Source organism: Cottoperca gobio, chromosome 19 (genome assembly GCF_900634415.1).
Source record: "Cottoperca gobio chromosome 19, fCotGob3.1, whole genome shotgun sequence".
In the NCBI taxonomy this organism is placed as follows: Eukaryota; Metazoa; Chordata; class Actinopteri; order Perciformes; family Bovichtidae; genus Cottoperca; species Cottoperca gobio.
The window spans coordinates 1,500,001-1,521,465 of NC_041373.1; positions in this window are offsets into that span (position 1 = coordinate 1,500,001).

Below are 21,465 nucleotides of genomic sequence, written 5' to 3' on the forward strand. Positions count from 1 at the left end.
CTGTTTCTTCGGGTTCTGGCTGGAGATAAATAAGCGTACACAATGAAGGCTGTGTGTCTGCCGACCCAGTTGTTGTCTCTACTCCAGAACCAGCCCTATAAATAATTGATTGGATTTGAGCATTAACACAAACTAATGCAATATTAGTGGTATTTCAATTAACTTTGAATTAGGCTGTAATCTCTTCCATGTCACTTTCTGATTGCGTGGCTCTGTTTTATTGAACTGCTGATAAATGTTATATTTGATAGATATCGATGTTGTCTCCCCGTCAGGATACAGCAGAGGATATTTGCTGCTGGCTCAGTTTGATCCGTGAGCTTTTGAGACATAAACACACCAATATTTGTCTGCTTGCTTATTGCCTCTGATGAAATACAGCTGATTTTGGTTTATGGGAAAATAATCATTGTGTTTTCTTTTTTGTAGATATTTTAAATTCAGATAATTTATCACTGTTTGTAAATTGGAAACCACTACTGAAAAATCTTAAAGAGGAACATTTTCAGATGGTGCACTGTGAAATGTACAATATGTAACATATAATTAAACATCTGCTATGTTTTATTTACAGTCATGTTGTATGACACACACACACACATACACGCGCACGAATGCACACACACACACACACACACACACACACAAACACACACATAGACACACACACAAAGCTATTTTAAATGATTCAGAGGATTGTTGTGTCATGGAGTTGGAGCTCTATAACCAAGATACCAAATTAACAGGTGGACTCCCAACTCCAGAGGAAGGTCATAATGTGCTGGCATCAGCCTTTTTAATGAGAAACTTCAGCCTGTCATTGATAACAATGATGATACTAAAGATGATGATGATGAGTTGGTTATTTATACTGCTCCTTTAAGGAATAGCTCAGTGCATTTCGAGTGGGTGGTCGAGCAAGAAAGAGAAAGAGAGTGACAGTGGATGCACTCAGAACAGACAGGTGTTGGTGATCGGAGCAGAAAAGAAATTAGCAGTAAAGTTGTTAATTAGTAGTAAATGCACAGTGTATGTTTCAGTTTGTCCATGAATAAACATCCTCAACACCTAGGGGGAAGTGCCTGAAATCATATTTCCGCCATAATCTGTTGCCAGGGTCCAAGAAGTCTGCCCTGAGGCCTTCAGAATCAACAGTGCGGGCACTTGTAGCTTAAAGTGAACGGAGACAAAACTGTGGCGTTAACCAATCAGATTTCGAGTTGGGGACACTGGGGCCAGCTAGCAGGCGTACGATAACGTCAGCACGTCCACGTCTTTTGATTGGATACGCACTATTGAGAGGCAGAGCTATGCAGAGCTAACAAACTTTGAACGAGCTAATTTAGATTTCTACAGGCTGTTTTTTTCAACCCAAAATGGCTGAAGGAGGAGAAAAGATCGATTTGGTCGCAGATATAATTACAACGCCATTTTCAAGACAAACTTTTCAGGAGGGTTTGTCCGCCACTTTCAAATCACTAACTACGAGTGGTACCCCCGGCTCACAGCCTCCGAGAGGCACTGCACATTGTAATGCTGGGAATGCCTGCTATTTACAACTAAATGTTTCGTAAATATTAATATAACTCTGTTGTACTTGACTATGTTAAGGTGATGCAACGCCCGGTTATACTGCGTTTCTGTCTAAATGTATAGTTTCTAGAGCCATGGCGTCATAATGATGATATTAAGAGGTGGAATAATTCAGGTAGGACTGTGTAGGACATCACTGAAGGCCTAGGTGTGAAATGCATGGCCCACCACTGCATTTGAGGCTATGGACATGTTGTCATGGGATGCAACCTCGATCTGATCTGTTTAACAAACGTTTGCCACTGTGTGTTGGCATTTTTATTGTTTCTCGGTGGAGGGTGATTTTATTAGAAAAACAACGGTAAAGCATTATTCAGTTTCTTTATTCATCAATGCTTAATATTCTCTGTATGAATTGAAATGTATTGATAGTATATTTTTGTATATAGGCGGGCACATTCATGTTTGCGTGTGTGTACAGTACCCTCCCACTCCCCAACACTGAAAATACGGCTCACACGAAAGCCAAAGTATAATTTCAACACTGACCCCAGGAGTCTTGTGAACAAGAAGGTTAGAGAAAGGTTTACCAGTTATATGTGCAGGAGATTAGGTTGTTCTCACCACCATCAAGTAACAATTTGAAAGTTGACATTTACTTCTAACACAGTGTTTTACTTTGCAACTTTTACTCATGTAAAAGATTGGAATACTTCTTCCACCACTGGAAAACAGTTTGTATAAAGTCTTCTGTGTCTCTGGCGAAGCTTTGTCAAGTCTGATAAAATAACTCTGATGATGTGGTCAGGGGCTTGGAGACTGCAAATTTACAGCAGAAAGTCAGCGTCACACACTGGGGACATGGATATGCAGGGTGAGCGTAAGAAAGAAACTCAAGTTGCATTAAGGGAAATGTAGGATCCAGCGTCTCCTGCTTTGAATTTGATTATTATTTTTATTTGTGTTTTATTGATTTATCTTATGTTTGTTTCTTGAGACCCCCAGATTTACAGGAGTGATGGAAAACTCCTTTCAAAAATGAAAGGACAATATACATTATATTATGAAAGATCTACATCCCGCCTACAAGTTGCTCTAAAACTCCTGTTACCAGGTAGTAATACTGTACAATAGGAGTCAGAAGATTGTTTTCTTTAAGGCACTGACTTTTCCCTTTATCTAAGGACATGTTACTAATGTGTTCATTAAGCTAATTGAAAATGAATAGAGACAGACAGAGAGAGACAGCTGCACAGCACTCGCTCCACCGAGTTTAATGTGCACCCACAATTGATGACGGAGGCAACTGCACTAAATTGATGAAGTATGTGAATATGTGTGTATGCAGTACATACACTATGTATATGTGCTGTATTTCTTGGTGTACATATCTGAGCTGGACCCATAATACATGTCTGGCAGTTACTAGTGTGCTAAGAAAAGGATCACTGCTGAGTGATGTGCAGAGCAACTCTTCACAGTATCGTTACTTTGAGTTGATACACGTAAATGTATCGAACCGTTTGAACCTTTCCAGTTATGATACTTTTTGCACAATATGGCGTCAGTTTCTCCGGGACACATTATAGTACGTGCGTGTTCAAACATTAGTGCTGCTCGCCCCATAAAACATTTGTTCAATACCAGTCATCATGTATACGTTTACATTAATAAAGATATTACTTTACTGCTTTGTTTCTTTTGTATTTTGCCTTGTAGCCTCGTAGGCCCTTGTAACACTTTGTTTATGCCCTGCAGTGAGCAGATGTGCATATATTTATGTTACTAGCCTACATTGTTTGTTTGTTGTAGTGTTGTTTGCCATTTCAATTAAAAAAAGACTTTTGCCACTGTATACACTTTATTTAAATTCCTCAAAGCACTGAACAAGAATAATTTACAGCCCAGTGTGTGAATCTGTGTCTGCACCTTGCCAAACCCCCCAGCCCCGACAAAACAGCAATGAAGATGAACGTTATGAACGTTATGAACTCTGTTTGTTTGTCAAAGTAACAGTTTGCCCCGGCTCGTGTTGTGACATCAGCGACAGTAGCAGGGAGCTTGAGCAATACACAGAGTGGGAAACGTCTCAAAAGATTCATGAGCACTCAGACGTTGGACAGGCTTACCCGGTACATACTGGACACTAGAAAGATTTGTTTGTTCAGTTGTGTGTACTGTCATTGGTTCCTCGACATTGATTCCTTGCTGTTGTGACCTTTTACCTTAAAGCAGTTTGAGAAAAATGTAAACTTAAGTGGATGACGTAAGGCATGAGTGGTGATATTGTGTATTTTTCAAATCCCATAAATGAGCTAACAGTTATATCCGACTAACAAATATTGTGTTTTTTTATCCAAAGCCTGATATTCAGTATATTAGTCCTCTGTGCTAAGGCACAAAGGTCTGTACAACAATGGAGCACCTTAACCTTAGTTAACATAGTTAAAAACATCAAGGAACCACACTGTTGCACTGGGTGAGATGTCCCTTCATAACCATCAACACATCTACTGTAGTTTATTTTTATTCCATCCCACAAACACTCTCCGGCTGCCCCATATACTCACTAGTGCATCAAATGTAGAGTATCTGCAACTGAAAATAGTCCCCAATAAATGCACTCGTTCATCCTGTTTGAGGAACATTTGTTAGAAGCTACAATAGCCAGCTGTGTAAGGTAATTACTGAACCTGTTTTTAACAATGAAACCATATATTTGTGAGCCGTTTTTAAAGATTCATGCTTTAGGGGAAACCAATGGACTTGCACCTGAGTGCTACTGGCAGCCTAGGGCTTTCAGACAGTATTGAAATAAGTATTAACACATTGTTGGTTTTGTTCTTTTCATGAGACCATAACAAGCAGAACTTTCCTATTTAATGAATATTATTATGTTATTAGTTATTTTACTAATTTATGAAATGAAGTGTTTTTTTTACTAAGATTATTGTTCTACAGGAGATACTAATAGATTACAACAAGTTCTGTTTTTGTAAATAAAGTCATCACACTTTAATCATCAGACGATGATTATAGGAATACATTTAGTTAGGATGACTATTGAGGATTAGCCTTCCATTTTTCCCCCTTTAATTATGGGGTTTCTTTTAGGAAGTTTTCCTTGTGTGATGCGAGGGTCTAAGGACAGAGGGTGTCGTATCCTGTACAGTCTGTAAAGCACACAGAGACAAATGTATAATTTGTGATATTGGGCTATATAAATACATTTGATTTGATTTGATTTGATTATAAGAATAAGGTTAAATAGTATTTACCGGGTAATATTTACCAAGAACAGTTTCCCCCGTTAAAGTCATTGCGTACACAACATGTTCTCATCATGCTCTCCCTTTCATTTCTTTGCCACCAGCTTAATTATCAAACATACATGTAGTGGTTTCACTTCCCTTTCCTTGACTATATATATATATATATATATATATATATATATATTCTCCACTTTTCCTCATTTCCATTAGCAGGTGGAAGGTACATGTAGGGTTTACAGAGTACAGTACAGTTTACTGGCTGAGTGGTGTACAGAAGACTTACAGCAGCCTCCCTAGATTTGCTGCTGGAGCTGCTGGTCATCTCTTTTACCAGTTTAACTATGCAGAGGCAACACAAGGCTGCAGAAAAGCCTCAAGCAGCATGTTCAGATCCCTTTACTTAATCCCCTCTCCTCCAGCCCCTCATCTCAATGTGCATGAACAACTGCTGGACATTTGCAATCAAAATCCAGATGAGAAATTGAAGGTGCTTCAACAATTTTCCTTTTTAAAGATAGTAGAATTTGTTTAAATTAACAGGATATGAATTTCCAACCTTTCATAGACATCTATATAGACATATCAGACATATCAGACATAACTTTCGCTAAAGCTGTTTTAGCTGTTTACTGATTGGTTTGAAGAGACTGTTCCCTAAGAAAAAAAGCAGTTTTCCCAACATTAACTAAGTTCCTATTTCAACCCTAACCAATTTGTTATTGTGCCTAATTCTGACCAAACCATCTATCAAAAGAGATTTATTTTATATTTTATAAAAAAGTTGAGTCATCGTGAAATACATTTCAAAATATCTCAGTACAATGCGTGATAAAAGCGTTCTCGGAAGTTTATTGCACAATGAGAAGAAAAGTCCTGCCACCTCCTCTTCATGTTTGTCAGTTTAAAAAAAAGCAATTGTTTTATTTTACGTCACTAAAAAATGGTGCTTTGGATAGATCAACTTTTACGAGCTAGGGTTGGATAGATACATACATTACATAACAATGTCGACATACTGAGGGCTTAACATGTCAGTATCAGCCAGTGAATTTGTGGCATGGCTCCTTAATGGCTCCTTAATTTCTGACACCGTCAGAAATTTGACAAAGGCTGTGTTTGGTCTCTCTGAATCAGCTGTCTCTGGACGTGTCTCAGAGTGACATCTAGGACGAGTTTTCTCAAGGACCAAATGTCAAACTTACAGTGTACAGAGGCCTCAATCCATCTTTGTTGTATAGTCTCCTTTTTCTTTTAATAGTGTGCCTTGAACAAACACTTAACTCATCCCTCCTTTTTATTTTCCTCCATCCCATAGATCAGTTACTAGTGTTCTCAGATCTTACCAGCTAGATGAAAAAGGGAATGCCAATATGTGCCCACCAAAACACCAAAGGGAAACCTGTTATTAAGATACAACACAAACCAGCACAGATGCACAATGAACCTGCCTTTTTTTTCCTGGAGAGGGAAGCGTAAACAGTGGTGGAGCCAAAGCAGCCTGCTGAGTTTTTCCAGGTGAGAGATTGCTCAGTGTGCCTGGCAGCAGACAGCGAGTCAATGAGAGGAACTCCGGCAGGAGGATTGAGATCAGGTAGAGCTAGCAACACTGCTCTCTGAAGGCGTGATAGAGGGCTGCTGACAGCACTGAAAGCCAGACTGTAAGCACCAGACTGATCGGGCTCAAACAGAAGAGTTTTAATGTGTGTGTGCACGTTGTTGTATTCCAAAAATCACAGTAAGGCATTTCCAGTTCGTAAATTGTAATTATAACCTCTCTGTATTCAACTGGATTGCTTTTGTTAGTTCTGATTGATATTATCAGTATAGTTGTTGGCCATGCTATTTAGTGGGTTTTTAGAGAAGGTTGCAAATTCTTGAGATTTTCTTTCTTTCTTATTTTTATTAATATGTTTTACATTCAGGCAAACTAAAATGTGTATTTGTGTATTTATTTGGATCTTCATTGTCTTCCTAGGGTCAATTTAAGAATATACACTCTGACAATACAAATCAAAACTACACACAACTCACAATAACATCATATTATAATGACAGATGTATGTGTGTATGTGTGTGTGTGTGTGTGTGTGTGTGTGTGTGTGTGTGTGTGTGTGTGTGTGTGTGTGTGTGTTTGTGTGTGTGAGTTTCGATTATCTTGCTAACCCTCACACATCTACTTCCCAATTGACGTGTGTGTTGCTGAGGACCTGAGGGAGTGCAGTGCAGCAGGTAAAGTTATTTGGATCAGTGGTTCTGTAGAAAACTGAGAAAACCCGGCCCATAGACGCACATCAACATCCACACATTACATTACAGTTCATTTAGCTGACGCTTTTGTCCAAAGCGACTTACAATAAGTGCAAACAATCAAGAGGATACAACTCTGAACAGCAAAAATATTGCAAGTATATTAGCTTCAAATAGGTGAAATCATTTAAGTGCAGAACAATAGCTTCAAATAAGCCAAACAAAAGTGCAACATACAAAAACAATAGAATACAAATGTTACTGTTAGCTTCAAATACGCTAACCACTTTAATGATTTCAAAAAAGAAGATTTTCTTTCTTGTAGTCCAAGTCGGGGAAACAACCAAGGTGCCAATGTTGATGATAAGGTCTTGGATGGGAGAGTCCTTCCCCAGGAGGAAAAGGAGTTTGGTCTTGTCGAGGTTGAGTTTCAAGTTATGTGCGGACATCCACTGAGATATATCAGCCAGACAAGCAGAGATTTGTGCCTCCAACTGGGTTTCAGATCTGGGAAAAGACAGAATCAGTTGAGTGTCAGCTGTGGTAGGAGAAGCCATGAGAGTGGATGACAGAGCCAATCGAGTTGGTGTACAGAGCCCAGAGGAACCACAGCGGTGAGTTAACAAGGGTCTGACAGAGCCTGTCTCCAAGTTTCCCTGTAGATGCGATCCTTTAGGTAGGATTCGAGCAGGGAGAGAGCTGAGCCTGAAACTCCCAGTTCTTGGAGGGTGTAAAGGAGGATCTGGTGGTTCACTGTGTCAAACGCAGCAGAAAGGATGACAACAAAGGAGAGGGAGGCTGCTCTAGCAGCGTGAAGTTCCTCAGTGACAGCGAGGAGGGCAGTCTCAGTTGAGTGGCCTGCCCTGAAACCAGATTGGTGCGGATCAAGAAGGTTGTTCTGGTGAAGGTAAGATGAGAGTTGATTGAAGACCATGCGCTTAAGAGGGGTTGAGTGAGGGTTTATTTAACTCATTCACTCTTGCCTCTTTAAGAGTGTTTGGAAAGTAACCAGTTGTTAAGGAAGTGTTGATGAGATGGGTGAGAAAAGGAAGAAGGTCAGGTGCAATAGACAGGAGAAGGTGAACTTAATTGGAGAGAGGGGGGAGAAAGAAGTTAGATGTGATGTCAGTCCGTAAATTAAAAAATTAAGAGCATATGTCATCTTTTTTATGCTACAAAGTAGTTGACAAAGTGGGACTGTAGGAGGGAAGAAGGAGGTGAGGGTCTGGGAGGATCGAGGAGGGTGGAGAAGATAGAGAAGAGTTTTTTGGGGTTGGAGAAAGAGGATTACATTTTTTGTTGGAAGAAAGTGCTTTTTGCTTCTGAAATAGAGGAAGAGAAAGAAGAGAGAATAGGTTGAAAGGCAAGGAGGTCGTCAGGGTGTTTTGGTTTCAACAATTTTCTTTCAGCTCCCCGTAGGATGGTTATGTTAGTACACACAGTCATTCAACCAGGGAGCTGGAGGGGACTAGCAAACGTGCTTCAAGGTGAGAGGACAGAGAGAGTCCAGAGAGGAGTACAAGGTAGAGAGGAGAGTGTCTGTGGCAGAGTTGGCATGCATGAGTGAGAAGGAGTCAGGAGAAGGAAGGGCAGAGAGGAGAGATGAGGCAAGAGAGGAGGGAGAGAGGGAGCGGAGGTTACGGCGGAGAGGTATAGTTTTCGGGGGAAATAGGTTTGTCAGATTGGGAGAGGGGGGGAGAGTGGGATATGAAAAAGTGAACAGAGATGTGAAGTGGGGTTACAGAGAGGTTTGAGGTAGAGCAGTTTCAGGTGAATATGAGGTTGAGGTGGTTGCCAGCTTTGTGAGTAGGAGGGGACGGACACAGGGGGAGATCAAAAGAAGATATTACGTCTGTTGATTGATGTCACCGAGAAGTATTTTTCCAACTTTGCTTAAAATGTAACCAGGCGCCTCATCGTGTGGAGCATAGATCTTTCTCATCCTTTGTTTTTAGGAAAAATATGAGTTATATCTGAAGTGTACATCAAAAATGCTACCCAATAATCACAAATAAGCAAAAGAGAAGGTGGTCATAAGGCCAGAGAGAGGCAAGTGGGTACATTTTCGTTTTCACCACTTCAACACAACACAGCACTTTCTACAGTTACTGTGGTGTATTCCTGATTTTAGCAGCTTTTCTTCATCTTCTCATTTTGATGCAGTAACACTCTCTGCCTGAACGGTTGCTGGCGGGGGCGCTGTTTTACCAAAACACAAATATCACTGTGATACTGACACATTTGTCATTAACAGAATGCGGCTGTTTCTTCACTTAATCCAAAAGGTTAGTTGGTGTAAAAATACAGGACATTTGTTTTAAAGTACATTTCCTTTTTTCTGGGGGACGACCCCCTGACACCCCCCGACAATATGTATATTGAGGAGCATATATCTTTCTTATCCTTTGTTTTGAGGAAATATATGTTTTATCTGGAGTGTATATCAAAAATGCTCCACAATAAACACAAATTAACAAAAGAGAAGGTGTTCATAAGGCCAGAGAGAGGCGAGTGGGTCAATTTACCCCCGAGAATAATAGCTCAGGGAAATGTCCGGCCCCCGGGCCCTTAGCTTTCTGACAGTGTGGCCCCCTCAACAAAATAGTTGAATAGCTCCGGTCTATGGTGTCGGACAGTCTGAACTTTGACTTTCTTCCAAAGCTTTCAGTTTATTGAGGCCATAAAATCTTCATGGCAGCTTTTGCACTCATGATGTGTACACTGTAAGGTTGATACCATACACGCATGCAGAGACTCACTTCCAAACCCAAGAAGCTGCGGTACGAGCACTAGTAATGACAATGACACTGACAATATGACTAACAACAGCTACATTCATATCGACATTCACTAAACAAAGTAGAACATTCGTAGATATCTATGAATATAATACACAAAGTATAACATGACATACAACATTAAATACAACACAAAAGGACAGACACGCTATGAGAAGATACATGGTACTTTAGTCCACACTATCGTCATGGCAAATCCCTGTGTTTTTTCTGAAGATGCTTACAGAACACTAACACCCTTACACTCCAGTTCTTGACTTTAATAGCTGAAACATTGCATTTGTGAGGAAAAAGTTGAACTGACTTTGACTCATAGACTTTGCAAAGTCTCTTCAAGGCAGCACAATAATGTATTGATTAATAAATAAAATGTAATTTACAGTTAGCAGAGCAACATACAAAATGTTTGCATGGACCTGTGTTTTTTTATCTTGGTGGCAGAAGCCTTAAGCTTTACGCTATGGCCCAAAATGAACAGAGGGACCCGGTTTTACTGCAGTTTTTGCATCTGTTTTTTTGTGGGCAGATCTCTTGGTTCTTCCCCAAACACATGTGGTGTATTTATGAAACTGTCGCAGCAGGATGGACAACAGCAGAACAGAATAGCAGATCACAGTTTGCGTGTCATTTGCAGTGTGCGTCTCTCTCATTGCATATAAGGGAGAATTGTGCAAAAACAAAAGGATAACTGTTTACAGATATATCCCCCTGTATTTACTTGAGTCACACAGTTTGCCATGGTTAGTTTTGAAAAGCAAGCATAAACAATGCAGAGATGGGATTTACTGAAGGAATGTTGTAGTGGGGGAAAATAATATTTTAACAATAGATTGTAACTAAAGCAATTAGGTTCTTTGATTTGTGTTTATGAAATTTGAAGGTTAACTTGACCATTAATGAAATATAAAATCATTACAGGCTACAATGGAAGTTGTCCTTTTGTTTTGTGTGTTTGGCTGCATGCACCTCAGTATTGACGTCCATATGAACTCCAGCTCTACTCCCATTCGCTCTGCTCATGTTTATTGCCTGCATTAAAGAGGTAAAGCACACTTAAACATGTTTTTGAGCTGTAAACTAAATGATATGACTGCACTGTGATAAAACACATCAATGCTGTTGTGAATATTGACAATTTCTTACTAAATATATACAAATTGCATTCCATGGATTGAAAATGGCTCACCACGCCATCTACTGTTTTGTCATTGAGCTTGATCAATCTTTGACATTATAGTATGATGTATCTTTTTGAACTGCTTGAATGTGCTCTCCTTCAGCGGCAGAATTTGCCTGTTTTCAGTAAATCTAGCCCCGAGTATTTTTGTGTACCAACACTATGTAAAACATTATGTTGACGACTTTAACATTTTAAGTACAGAAGCACATCCTCAGTGCATGGTTCGTCCTGTTAGAAAGAACCACAGCTTTCTAACAAGGCACTCTTTATAAAAGGTTTATAAGTGAATGGTTAATAAATAATTGACTAATGTTTTATGGATGAGGTATATGTCATTAATTAAAAAAAAACTTTGGACACATAATGGAGAGATTTTACCCAAAACATCCAGACTGCCTTCACTCTGTATATTTAGTTCCTACTCTAAATCTGTGTAGACTGACCTGATGTTGCTCCTTTCCTGCTAGACCCTGACAACATCCACCCACCACAAGTCTGTCCTATTTTTGCATTAGTTCACTCACATGCAGAGTTTGGACTAACTTATTCATGACCCAGACCTGAAATAGCATGACGCCTAGTTTTGATAGGAAAATGTTCTCTTTTGAATGGTAGTTGCTAGGGAAGAAAAGAGCGTCTCTGAGCTCTTGGTAGTCTCAGAGGGCGGAGTGAAGGAGAGTGAGAGCTGAGGTTGCACACCAGGCATGCATACATGTATGTAAATGGCCTCATTTCAAGCAAGTCTTAAAAACCAATTTCAGCACAAATTGCTGCAGATGAATTGGTATTCATAATCTATTTTAACTATGAATTAGCTCATTATTTTTTTACATTGGTAAATGTCAAACTTGAGACGTTAGCCATACATTCCACTTCTTGTATCATGAAGAGGGTGTGGGGACGGTGCTGTACGTGGTTTGTGTTGTAAAGCTTCCAGCTTTTCTGCCTTAAGTCAATTCACTAGATTCCTCTTTAAATCCAGCTCAATTAGCATAACATGTTCGGGTAGAATAATTATCCCAAAATGAATCAATGTTTTATTAATGATGAAATCATACATATTACCTTCCCAAAACTTGATTGAACTCAAATAAAAAATGAACCTCACCAAACTGAAGGTGTTTGATGCAACTTTAATATGGAGTGTATTCCCTCAATGCAGATCTTAAAATAAGTTCTTCTACATTTGAAGTAGAAGAGCTAATGTGCATAAATCATCTGTCTGAATCATCCATGAAGACTTCAGAATCCACCCTGGAACATGTAAAGAATGCAAATTCTGCATGACACTGTCTTTTATTTGCTGTGATGAGACAAGGATCGTGATCGCTAATCATGGTACCCATTGATTTGTATTTACTTTCCTTATTTTGAAGGATTTTGGAAATTGCAAAAGTGGCCTATAGCCATAAAATACTGTTGAGAAATATTTTCTGCATCATATTGTTTTGTCACAACTGGTGGTTGTGGAATTGAGTCAAAATAAACTACTGTGTGTGTTTTCATGGTAATGAAGGGATGTGTTGATTTACAATGCAGCTCTATGGCACAGAGGAATACGGTATATCAGGCTTCGATACACATACGATACTTCTGAGTACATACAATCATTGCTGTTTTGGGTCTGCACATGGGATTTGTGACTGTGAAACATTTAAATATCCAAGCCTCTGTCCCTCAACAAAGAGAAAACAAGACTTCCTCTTCACATTTATGACATTTATTGTAATACGTTAGCAGGAATTGGGAAATGATAAACAGCCATGTTTTTTAACAATACAGAAAAGCCAACAACCAACTGTTTTCATTTGGACCACCTTATGTTTTTAACCTGGCATGAGAGAGAAACCTGCGGTTTAATTTGACTGATTAATGTTATTTCATTTTAAATGTGAATTTCAAAGGTGCTTCCTTCTTATGCTGCTAGTATTAGTTCAATTTGATTTAATTAGCTACAGTATTTATGATTTCCTAACAAGGCAGATCATCTTTTTGCACTTCTGGCCCAGTATTTCCAGCGTTCCCAGTGTGTGCAGTGCAGTATTTAAAGCAGTGAAGGGGTTAACATGGCAAGTTGCCTCGGTAGTGTATTGACTGCACTGGTGGTTGTGTGTGTGAGGGGGAATGTGCTGAGGCAGGCTACAACATCCAACTCTCTCTTTCTCCCTCTGCCTCTCTGTCGTCCAGGCACACACACACACTCTCACACACACACACACACACACACACACACACACACACACACACACACACACACACCGTATATATGTATGATGATGCAGATGCAAAGAGTGTACAAAACATATTAGTGGTCAGTGTGTGACACACAAGTCATTTTCAAACAAATGTTATAAAGTGCAGCTTGCAACACAAACATGCTTGCACACATATATGTGTGTAAATATTCGCTCTGCACTACTGTGGGCCAGACCAGCTCAACTAGCACAGCCAATACACACCCCTATACACACTTACACATTCATACACGCTTACACGTTAACACCAGCACACAGCAGCCCTCCCTCCCATTGCAGAGAAGGAACAAAAGAAGAACAACAAGAGATGCAGCAGCTCTTTAGCTGTTTTCCTCTCCCCACTCTCTTCTTAGGTTACACAAGCGCACTAAATTGTATTTTGTTTTGATGGCTCTCTCACCCCTTAGCCCCCACACGCACCACCACCAAACCGCCAAACCTCCTTCTCCTCCCCGACACTCCCAGTGCAACTTAATGAAACCGGCTGGTATTATTGGCTCTTTACCATAAGCAACAACAAGCCAAGCTGCTCTCTCTTTCTCTCAGCTCTGTGCATCTCTTTTTCTCCCTCTCTCATCTTGCCTTGTGTCCCTTCTTCCGGCTCCGCCATCCGCTTTCCCACAACTTCTACGCAGCCTGTCGTCGTCCTCCACTACCCAGCGTGTGTCTGCAACACCGGTATCCCTCCACCAGCTCATTTCCCTTTCCCTCCATCCTCCCTCGCTCTCTTCTCTCTCTCTCTTTCTCCATCGCTCCCTTTTTCTCTGCCCCCCCTCACTCTTTCCCCTCTGCACTTGTCTCACTGGTTGAAAGCCTCTGTGCTACTGTACCTTGTGGTGATTTCAAGCTTTTCCCACCCCCCAGCCTCTCCAGCGCTCTTCACTCAGGAACGCTGTAGAAGAAAGTCCGTCTGAGACGTGCCTCCACTCAAAACAGAGCTGCTGGACTGGTGCTGCCCGGATTGAGAGACGAAAAAAACAAAGCGAGAGAGGCTCTAGTGTGTGTCAGTAAAATAGAGAGCAGGATAGTTTACAGCGAGCAAAGGAAAAGGAAAAAGAGGAGTAAAGAGCGAACTGAGCAGACAGGAAAGGGTGGCAGAAGAAGCAGGAGAAGAAGAAGTGAACTCAAGAACACTAAGCGAGGGGAGGTACAGTAAAAACGCTTTGCAGCACTTTTCTCCTTGTTGCCTATCTCTTTACTCTTTACTCCCTTTATTTTCCCCTACGGCGAAGAAGCTGAAGAAGACTTTTTGAAAGGTTTAGGGGAGGAGAAGCAGAGAGCCTTAGTGGCAACTCTTCCAGACAAAGTCACGCTTCAGAAGAGTCAGCGGGAGAGGAAGACCGACTGTCTTCAGGGGCAAAGGCACACATAAAAGGGACTCTGCTACAAACCACTAACACAGGGGCAATTAGCTGGCCGTCAGATAAAACTGAGCCGAGCAGTTCTTGGAAAAAAAAGTTAAGTGACCAAAGAAGAAGATCAGTGCCGAACAGGACAGACGTACTGAAAAACACACCAACAAAGAGAAACAGATAGAGAAAAAGCAGAACAGTGCTGGCCTGTCCGGTGTCCTTGCATATCCCCGTCTTCCACCCCATGATCTCCCATCCCCTCTCAGCCGACATGATGATGTATTTCTGGGTGAGTACTGTTGCCCAGCAGGGGCTCCTGAAAAACACTGAGGGACCAGGGACACACACAAAGCAAAGGCGTACTATACGCTGATATACAGTATGTGATCACAAAGCTTGTTGATACTATTGTTTTTTACCATCTCATACCAGAAAGTGTGTAGCAAAGGATTTCTTTGATCTGCCGCCTGTGAGAGAGAGAGTGTGTAAAGTGACAAGCCATAAGGTTTTATCATTTCCCAATCACTTTGCCCTTTACTAATGATCCAGTTTTGTTACTGCCATTGATAAAGAGACACTGTGACAGTGATACTTTCTCTGCTGCTGTAGTAAGCAAGAGCATGATGTTTTGTTTCACCAGTCTGACCTCAGAGATGTGACTTTGCCGATACAGCACAAACTGTACTTATCCTTAGTAATAGAGTTAATGTGTACAAATGGGATGTTTGGAACTGTGGAATCACTTAAACAAAGGGATGATGAGGGAGCCTTGTATCTCAAAGTGTCAGGAAAACTGACTTTATTCTCTGATTACTTTTTTCCTCAAAGGAGTGCAGCCACCCAACAGGTTGGGGATTTTCTTTTCCATCTGTGGAGGAGCGTGTTTCACTTTCGACGGCATTATTGTCATGTTGGTGTGCAGGCTGTCTCAGGTTAAAGCAGTCTACTGTATTTGAAGCTGTTGTGGCTTTGCAGTACTCACACTCCTGGAAACTTTGTGTGTGTGAGTGTGTGTTGCTTATGCTCTGATTGTGGAACTGGCAAAAAAATGGTTGTTAAGGAATTAATTAAATTATTGTTGTTTGTATCGTACCAGTGAAGTCGTGCATCACACATGGGATCTACGCATGTAAAGACTTCCAGCAGTTAACCTTAATGTTCCAGAAAAAGACAAAGCATTGCTGCATATCACATACTGGGCATGTTTCTTTACAACAACAGAACAGCAATGTACAATATATAATCTACTTTTACGTGTCCATGTGTTTTCCGGATATTCAATAGTGCAAACTTTTGTCAAAATAAACACAAACGTGTCATTCCATTGATTACATATCCTTTTCAGGCATAAATATGTAGCATTGATGGCTTCAACTATCTGTTGAAGTATTAGAGTTTTACTATTCAGACTATTTGTCTCCAGTGTCACTGCTGAGTGGGGAAGTAATAATATGAGTTGTCCTACAGGCTGCATCACAGATGGATCTTAAATAGAATGAATGACACGTTAATAAGATAATATTATAATGTGATAATTGTGGTTGTATGTTGTGTTCTATATATACAAAGTATTGCTGTGTATACATGCTATACTCTGCACCATCAGGCAAAAAAGAAAATGATCTGAGAATATTTTCTGGACTCATTCAGTGTTTCCTTGTTTGTTAAAACAATTTTATTTTCTTTGTGCATACAATGATACTGATAGAGGGATATGTAATAGCTTGATTATCATCTGTGTATTTAATATTATGCTGATGTAGCCTGTAGGTTACAGAAGGCATCACTTGGATTTTGTGAGAAAGAGGAATTTGAAGCCAAATCTAACATTTAATAACACAATTCACATCATGTTGAAACGAACAATCAATAAGAGAATGCATATTTTGTAATGCTCAAAGACTCAAAATGTTTTCAAATCCAGAGCAAAATGGGAATGCATCACATCCTGTAACAACATGTTTGACATCACTGCTTACGCACAGCATACTGTATAATTTCTTTGGAAGTAAACAGATTGTCAAGAGTTTTTTGCTGTCTTTAGTAAGTGATACACACATGATTTTGAAGTATATACCCACCATTTATCTGGCTCGAGGCAAGCTTGAGCTATATCCCATTATCAGGGTTAAACAGCATGTGGATTAGCAGCTCTATCACACTGTGCGCATGTGTGTAATTATGAGCGTGTGTTTCCGCAATGCCTGTCATGGGAGTTGGGCCTGGACAGGAGCTTCAGCTGATGTGCACTGTGAAGCTGGAAACACACACATACAGCAGATGCTGACCTTTGCCTGATGAAGTCTACTTTACTTCAGACCTACAGAAGCTTTTTAGCATGTTCTCCCCGGCTGCCTGGAATCAGATCAGCTGATGTGTATTGTCTAACAGCATACCTTAATACTTTAGCGTATTGATTTAGTACTAGCTTTGCATAGTGATTCAATACAACATATAGCCTTCAGTTACTTTCAAGCTTTTCTGAGTTTCAGACCTTGAATCTCACAACTATGCATTATGGGAAATTCTCTTCCCTTCAGGCTTAGTTTACCCTGTTTAGTGTGAAAGTCCTGGACTCCTGGGTTCACTATGCAGTAATTGCTTTAAGAGTTCTAATTGTAAGTAAGCAAGCATCAGAGGGTGAAGCTGCTGAAACATTGTGCAGATTACATCGCTTAAAAGATGCAAAAAGCTGTTTTTCGAGCAGCCAGCCACATCTCTCATGATTCGCCCACGCCATGCTGCCTTTAACTTGCTGTTGGCAAAGAACATCTGCTTTACTACAAATGTTGTTAAAGTTGTTAGTTTGGTGTCACATTCTTCCACACCGATGCTGCTGATTATTGGGTCTGAATTTCCGTAAATGATGAAGTAGGATGTTTTTATTAATGTAGGAGTGTAACGGAAAGTAACTAACTAAGGAAAGGAGGATTAAAAGAACATACTGTAGGTCAAATGACGATGCCATGGTGACCTCAGTCGCTCTTTGCCTCCTCTGTCATGCTGTTCTCACCTGCTCCTCCTTTCTGTCACTTTTCCACATCCTCTCTCGCTTTTTTCACGTTTATCTCCTGTTGTCACAGTGCCCCTCTCCGTCTCTCAGTCCGATATGATGTACAGTAGTTAATGATGGGGAGTGTGTTACTGGTGGCTGTCTGCAGATATGAAGCAAGCAGGGGGCTTTGATATGGAGGGAGCAGCTAGTGCGGTTGACATTAGCTATTCCTCTTCATCACTGCTACTTACCAAGTCTCCCTCCCTCTTTCTCTTTCTCTGAGACACAAATATACTGTAAATAAGCACACAGACACACACAAGGAATTTACGTGCACATATACATGCACAAAAACATAATTAGGATGTTGATGCATGGTTATTGTATGCTTAAGCATGCACACACGCACACACAACTGCGGATTCTGAGACACACACACACACACACATATACCTGCACATGCTTATCACAAATTTAATAAGCAAGATGGAACAAATTTTACAATTTTGACAACTAAACTGAACATTGTTAAATGTATTCAGACTAACATATTATGAACTAGTTGTACCGCAGTGCTTCAGCACTAACACACACACACACACACACACACACACACACACACACACACACACACACACACACACACAGTGCTGAGGTTGCAGTGATCTCCTTGATGCCACTCTGACAACAGTAACAGAGTTAAAGTACTTCCATCTGTCTCTTCGGAGACTCTGCAAAAAAACAAAGACCTCCGGTGTGAGGGATGTGAGAACGATAACGGGCTGGAAGAGAGGAAAAAAAACAACTCGCCAGAACTTATGAGCATGAGCTACATCGAAGGTGGAGGGGAGAAAAAGAAAAAGAGAATGAGGAAAAGATTGTGAGAGAGAGAGAGCTGCGGGAGGTGGAGGTCAGGTGTTCAGGTGTTCAGGTGCTTACCAGAGACAAAGAAAGGGCAGGAGAGAACAGTGTGTTTCCCTTCCTCTCATTCACTCCTGTGGGGTCATTAGTGTTAACTATTCATGTTTTACATGCAGAGATGGTCATTTTTGAAGAGGAAAGGGAAAGAAAGGAGCAACAGTAAGGAGCAGAGAAGAGGTCTGCGGCTGCCTCCTCCCTCCTCTCTGCTCTCCTCAGTGCGTCTGTAAGTTGATAAATAATTGAGTGTGCGGAGCAGGGGACTGCATGGTTTAGAGGGGGGATGGGGGGCTGCTGGAGCGCTAGACAGTGAAATGAGGACTTGCTCCAGAATAGAGATTGCATCCTTTAAACTCGTCTTCTTCTTTGCTTGTCTCAGTTTTGATCTTCCTCAGTCGTTCTATCTCTGGCTCAAATGCCATGATCTGAGGGCGCTTGGGATGAAGCCCTGCTCGATCCTGCTGCCGTACACTTGGCTTGTGCTGGCCTAAGGCTAAAATTGTCTCTGACAGGGTTAGAGAACCACTCCCTGTTTAGAGAGGAGCCAGCTGGAAATACTGTATGTATACGTAATCAAAAAACATCATGATATCTATAATGTCAGAGGTTGGACCAGATCTGATCTACAATAAAAGGCACATACAGGCCTTATTTATCATAAACTCGTACATCAGAGTGTGCAGAGAGGAGGTATGAGTGTTTCAGCAGGCTCTTGGCTGCACAGCCACATCCTCCATAAGCTTTATTGATAAACTTTCCCATTCTGATGCCTGACATTACTCTGTAGTAGCGTACACACTTCATTTAGCTCAGTGACAAGCTAGCAGGCAGGAAGTGTGGTTTACTCTACCACTACTGTTACAAGAGCTGCAGTGTGAATCTCTGCTCCTCTCTATATCTATATCATTTCAGAGGCTGTGTGGCGGTGGGAGCTGGCAATCAGCCGTGTAATCCATGTAATTCTCCACTGCAAGAACGATGTCAAACTGTTAAATGGACAAAGTGCTGCCATTGTCCACTCAGTAACACTTTAATTGATCCATGTTTGTGGCCCCTCGTCATAGTTATGGCCAAAAGCAGTGATGACTGAAGCTCTGCTAAACAGCTGCTGCAATAAGTGAAAGAAAAGGAGGCTTTTTTGAAATTGGAAGCCCTAAGAGTTCATACTCTGGGCCAGATGTATAAAAAATGTGTATGCACAAAACTATTTATCAACCAGTATTAATTCGGTACAAACAGAAGGTATAGTGCACCTCACTCATACTTAATAATAATAATAATAATAATAATAATAATAATAATAATAATAATAATAATCATAATAATCATAATAATCATAATAATCATAATAATCATAATCTGTGCAGCACTATAAACTAAATCAATGACTAGCTTTCAGATTTCTGATAAGGGGCAGTAAGGGGGTCTTCCGGGGTACTTAAGCGGTCAAAGCTAATATTCATTTAAACTCTGCAGCCTTCCATGCTGTTCTTCTGTGGGCAGTAGATTCAGGGAAAAGTGATTGAGTTATTGGACTGACACTTGGGTTTGAATTGGTGGCTCCTGGATTTATGACTCAAATCATTGATGTTTATGGGGCAGCCCTTGTTTGGGAAATGGGTTGTATCTAAGAAAAAATATGAAGGGTCATAAAGAAATTATAAATGACAAATAATTTTGAATTTAATTTAGCATGAAGATCTGCTTTACTGTAGATTTGGAAAAAGTAATGTGAAAAAAGTGTATGCAACTAACTATATAGTGAAAAATGTTACAGTATTTATAATAAACAGTGAAGAACATGTAATTAGGTTGTTCATTTACCAAAGATTCCTTCAGTTAATACATTTTCACTCTGCCTGAAGGATCTGCTGGAAGCATGGAGAAAAAAGGAGCTTGTTTTGTATATTTTGCTGATGCATCTCATTCAAATCTCATTCAAACTCTTGGTGTCGGTCAAGCTCTCAGGAGACCTCTGTAACCTTCTTTGCTTGAGATCATTGTAATCCCTCGTGTCCTGCCATATCACAATACAGCAGTTTTCGCTTGGTGCATGGCTCTTTGCTGCTCATTCTTCTATTCACTGCGTGTTGTAATCTCCACGCCGATGAGGAGATTAAACAGGTGAGCAGGAGAGGGGATTTCTAGGATTTCTCCTGTGAGTACAAAAAGCTATCAGTAGGTAGGAGGGATATTACCGTAGGCTTTAACACCGCAGAGGGAGAAAGAGAAGCAGGGCCAGGATGGTAGCACAGCAATGGAGCAGGAGGGACTGTGTGATAGAAATAAAGAAAAAAAGAAGCTCAGGAGCTAGGTGTTATCACCTGGAGCCACCATTAGCACTGTTTACAGAAGGGCCACCGGGGAAAGGTCAGCACGCCATCAATCTCTTATCTCCTCAACGACAGTATGCTATCACCACAGCAACAGTAGTGACTGATGCCTTCTCCGTATCTCTGTCGCCAGATCAGTGCTCAACTGCAGACTCACTTCATGAAGTGTGGGCAGAGAGCCAGATGGGTGAGGGGACTGAAGGTTTGTGGTTGTTGGTTGAAATCCAGGACCCATTAAGGAAAGTGGTGTGAAGAAAGTGAATGAATACATTTATGCGAGTTTAACTCAGCACAGTTTAGTCAAGTGTCTATAGAAAGTATGTTCATATTGAACATTCTGCACCCAAAAGATTGGTTCCAATGCCAACATTCAGTGCAAATGCAGTAATTAGTGTACCATATAGCAAAGTGCATATTAAGGGTGTGGAGGTCAGGATTGTTAATGTGGTGCATCACAAGTCCAGAGTCTTGTTATGAACCAAAACCTCATCTTTGCAACTATTACCTTGTTCTTTCTCTAAACGTAAACATTCAATAGCTGCTCTGCAAAAGATGCTGTGGAATAAAAAAAAAGAAAAAGAA